Below are 5,363 nucleotides of genomic sequence, written 5' to 3'. Positions count from 1 at the left end.
GGCCAGAGGACTGGGGTGCCAAGAGAAGAAATAGGCCAGTGCCCATGCTAAGAGGAGAGATGGGGTGGGGGAGCTGGGAGAGTGAAAGATGTTGTGGGAGTCCACCAGTTTCTTTCTTACAACTACATATAATACAGTATGCATAACACAGTAGAAACGGCTTAGTTCTTCCAAAGACTTTAAAATCCCTGTGGTGGTCTCTCCCTAGACTAAAGAGACTACTACCTCTCTCTGCAAGTTCTAAATGCTTCTCTGTTGCTTCATACCTAAGGGGCAGGGATGTCCAACTTGTGTGATCCTATAGGGATCCATGCTTGATTTAATGCACTGTGTGGACCTTCTCTTGAAATTCAGTCTGTCTTGAAAGGGACCCTACAAATTATATAGCCAGTCCTGCTGTGCGTGGTACTAGTTTCTTTTGGTTACATTGATGTCTGTCTAAGTTTCTCTTAACACTGCCCATGTTTTCATGGTGAGTCCCTTTGCTAAAGTCTTTCTTGTATGTGCCGTCTGCCCCCAGCCAGGGCTCTGACTCATGCAGAAAGTATTGAGTCATATTTGTTCTTGTGAGACTCTGTTGGCTCCTAGTGATCATTGGTTCTTTATGTTCTGCACACCTATTTCTTTGTGGTAAAATATCCTAAAACCTTAGCTTAAATCAGTGCAACACTTCGCTCTAATTTGCTACAGTGCCATTTGCTCACATTTCAAAATTGGTTAGTATTTTCCAACATACAGTTTTATTTATCTTGCTGTGTGGAGATCCTCAGAGGCCACTGGCAATGCTTGATGATCTAATTTTCAGGTTCTTTAGAGACCTTTAGAGAAAATTCAAGGTCAGCTAGCACTGCAGTGCTACCTTATCAATATATTTTGTCTTTTTAGTCCAGGGAGAGTTTGTTTTCTGTTTGTCATCACTGAAGGTATTGACGTCAAACAAAGAATGCTCCTTTCTTTGCTTTCTTCTTGTACTGATCAAAAGTTTGAAAGATTTTTTTAAAAGTGTCCACTTTAGTGACACCTGCTTCCTAAAATCATCAATACCTTGTCACCCTGTTATATGACTTCTTCCTTGTTCTGTTTTTTAACTTTTTAACTGATTTTTTGAACATGTGGAAAAGGCTAAGAGACCAACATACAAAGTCTAAGCTGAGTCTGCTGCCACCCCCTTCTAGCTCCTAGGAGGAATTCTACATTTCTCCTAGTTTTCTATGGCTGTTTTTATGCCATTTGGATTGAAGTTTTCAGAATAGAGAAAGAGATCAGTCTTCAACAGAAAAGGCATGAACACCATGTGGTTATAGGGCTTCATGTTTGGATTCTAAAGGGGACCCTTCTTAGTAAAGACTTGTAGGTATGATGCTAGAAAATGGCAGGAGTCAAGGAAGTAACTCTCATGAGGATGGGTGATGAATAAAGGTGTTTTACTACATATGTCTGTACATCGGACTGCCACAGAAACACTGTCTCTTCCCCCAGCTTTCTTGGCAGTTACTATGCGGCATGTAGCTCAGTGTTCAACGCAACTATGAGAAGGCCAGTGATGTTTAGATTTTATATGTGCCCCTTCAAAGTCTGAGCTCAGCAACCACATTGGTTTTATAAACTGTCTGATCTTTTCTTCCTCTGTGGCTTCACTATTTGTACTTGTACTGTTAGAATTACATTTATGTGAACTTCTGAAAACATCTTCCATCTTGGTATTTCCTGGCATAAAAACCAAATTTACCTTTTGTTTTTAAATAAAAACAAATCTGGTTCACTGTGCTTCAGCCTTATCCCATGGGATAGATTTCTAGTGGGTTTTTATTCAAGAGAATAAAGTAAGTATTTTGTTATAAATATTTAGAAAATGCTGTTTCTGTTGTCTTGGTCTATTTAGGATCAGCTGATACTCCTATTCCACATTAATAATATGGCTTGTGTTTTCTTAGTCCAGTGTGAAGTTTGCTTTTTCTTTGTAGTTGAGCTGTTGTAACAAAATACCTGACATTGGGTAATGTATAAAGAAGAGAAGTTCAAGCTAGAAGAGCTTACATTGGTGAAGTATTTTTTGCTGCAACATCCTATGGTAGAAAGTGAGAGTTTAAGAGGAGGCAAGTACTTGAGCTCACACTCTCTAGCTGTTTTATAATTAGCATTAATCCTCATGACTTAATCCTCATGGGATCTCATGGGAGGCCACACTTCTTACACTGAAGTTGTAGGGATTAAATTTCTGACACATGTTTTTGGGATGACATATTCAAATCATGATTTTCTTCTCTGGCTTCCAAAATTTATAGTCTTCTAGCTGGGTATGGTGGCACATGCCCTTAGTCCTGGCACTCAGTAGGCAGAGGCAGGTGGATCTCTATGAGAGTTCGGCCAGCCTGGTCTATATAGTGAGTTCCAGGTCAGCTGGGGCCACAGGGAGACCCTGTCTCCAAAAGACCGAAAAAAAATTTATAATCCTCTAACATAAAAACATAACTCCCTTCATCTAAATTGCCCCAGAATCTTAACTCATCCCAGAACCAATCGAAAAATCCGAAGTTCGGAATGTCATATGAATCAGACATGAATGTGAGAGTCAAGGCACAACTCATCTTAGGGCAGATGTTCCTGTGTGTGTGTGTGTGTGTGTGTGTGTGTGTGTGTGTGTAGTTTCTAAGCTACAGTTTCTAAAATACAGTGGTGGGATAGGCCTAGGCATGCAAGAAGTGGTAGTAATTCAAATCTGAACTCCAGTAAAGAATGTAACATTAAGCCTTAAAGCTCCAGAATAGTCTCCTTTGATTTCATGTCTTCCCTGTTGGGTACACTGGAATAGGAGTCGGGCCTCTCTTGTTTCAGGCAGCCTTCCCTGTAGCCTTGCTAGGCCCAGCTTACCCAGCAAGGCTTACCGTTTGCCCCTTCAAAGCTGGAGCTGCATACTGTGTTCCTATGGTTCTGTGATCTTGGGGGCTACCCTACTTCCATATTCCACTTGAGTGGAATGGGAACTCTGTGGTGACTGTGCCCCTTTGGCAACACTCTGCCTGATATCCTAGTGGTCTAGGACATCCTTTGAAGTCTGCTGATGGGTTATCATGATGTCCCAGTTAGCTTTAACTCCTGACACATCCCCAGAAAGGAAACTAGAATGCATGGTTCATAGTTCTTGCATTTTGTGTGTCTGTAATATTAGCACAGCATGGATGATGGCAAAAATCCGCTAGATTCTTCTGGAGGAGTGAGCTGAGCTGTGTCTAGGGTGGTGAGTATTACCCTAGGCAGCACATGGCCCAAGTGCTGCCGTCCTATTAATGTGGATCTGGAAACCTTAGTCTCAGGCTTGTAGCTTGCCTGGAAGATATCCGAAAGGTTCTGGGGTCACTCTCTCTTTGTCCTGGTGAATAAGACCTGGCTTCCTCTTTATTAAGCTCTTTAGCAAATGGTTTTTGGCACCCTTAGTTCTTCCTTGAAGAACAACTAAGAAGAGTTATGCTGTCAAAGCATTTATTTAGCTTGGCTTGATCTTTTCCAAAATTTATATTGGGAGCCAGGACTATTCATACCCACAAACTTCTTGTCTATGCTCTGTATTGACATGACTATTATTTGATTGTCTTGATTTGTATAATGTGTTTGGAAATTTTATTTAGGATATAAATGGCAAATAATTTTAAGGTTTTTAGGAGCTCCCAGGAAAACCATTTATTTATGTGCTGTATTTTTCTTCATTTTAACTTTCTTAGGAAAGGGTCTCACTATGTAGCCCTCTCTGTCCTGGAACTCTATATGCAGACCAAGCTCGTCTTGAACTCACAAGAGATACTTGAGATACATTTGCCTCTCTACCTCCTGAGTGCTGGGATTATAGGCATGTACCATACGCCCAAAATGATGCTTCCACTTTAAAAAATTATTTATTATTTTTATTTTACGTAAATGAATATGTGCCTGAATGTGTGTAAGTGCACCTGTGTCATGCAATGTCTCTGGAGGTCAGAAGAGGGTGTCGGATCCCCTGGAACTGGAGTTACATACAATTATTAGTCACTGTGTGATTAAGAACAGTCAGTGCTCTTAACTACTGAGCTATCATTCCAGTCCCTACATTTTCCCTAAGTTATAACTTCCTTTCATTTAATTATTCAGAGAAGCCATATTCAAAGATTAGGTAGCTGTATCTGAATTTTTAAAAATATGTTTTATTGCACTTTTGTGCATTTGCTATAACAATTCTTTTATTTTAAAAAACATTTTATTTATAATTTTTTATGTATCAGTGTACTGCCTGCATGTGTGTAAGTGCACCCATGTTGTGCAATGCCAGCAGAGGTCAGAAGAGGGTGTTAGATCCCTTGGAACTGGAGTTCCGGACAGTTGGTAGCCGCTTTGTGGGTGCTGGGAATCGAATCCTGGTCCTCTGCAAGAGCAGCCAGTGCTCTTAACTGCTGAACCATCTCTCCAGCCCCCTTCCCCATGCTTCCTCTTAAGAAGAGTCTTTAAAGGCTTGGAGAGATGGCTTAGTGTTTAAGAGCATTGGCTGTGCTTGCAGAAGACAGCTAACAATTGTTAGTAACTCCAGTGCCAGGTGATCCAGCACTTCAATGAATGGTCCAACGCCAGCTTCTAGACCAAATAACCACGTTGATGGCTGGAACAGTGTTTGACATTGATGCAGTAGTGTCACTTTTATCTTGGGGGCAATCAACAGCTACCTAATTGGACTAAAAGCCCATGCAATGGGAGGAAGCTCAAGTGTGGTACTGTAAACTTAACTAAATGCACATGGCTAGAGAGGTCGTAGATCTTAGAGAAAGCCCCAAGACTGTCACATCTTTAGACTAATGTGATTTCTTACTATGTGAAAAGTATGTATCTTTATATTTACAGACAAATATTCCAGTCACCACTCATCAAAGAAGATTATTTTGCACCAGAATTTCATTTTCAATTTTCATTAAAATGAAATTCAAGGGCAGGTTTCATCTGCATGTTCCCATTGAAGAGTAAAAGGTCAGCCTCTTAGCTCTTTTCCTGTTGCTGTTATAAAATACCCTGCAAAAAAACCCCAACTTAAGCAGAAAGGCCTTATGTTGGTGCACAATTTGAGAGCACAGTCACCGTGACAGGGGACTCCTGTGGCAGGAGCTTAAGGCAGTTGGTCACACTGCATCTGCAGGTGGGCCATGGATACTCATGCCTTGTACTCAGATACCTTTTTCATTCTTATGCAGTTCAAGACTCAAACCCAGGGAATTGTGCCACCCACTTTTAGAGTGGGTCTTCTCACTTCAGTTAAATTAATCAAGGTTATCCCTTGCAGGTCTGCCAAGAAGCTCACCTAATCTAAATAATCCCTCAGAGGAGTCTCCTAGGAGACGCCTCCTGTC

This window comes from Nannospalax galili, unplaced genomic scaffold (assembly GCF_000622305.1).
Source record: "Nannospalax galili isolate Female #2095 unplaced genomic scaffold, S.galili_v1.0 scaffold281, whole genome shotgun sequence".
NCBI lineage: Eukaryota > Metazoa > Chordata > Mammalia > Rodentia > Spalacidae > Nannospalax > Nannospalax galili.
This window is presented reverse-complemented; position numbering follows the sequence as displayed.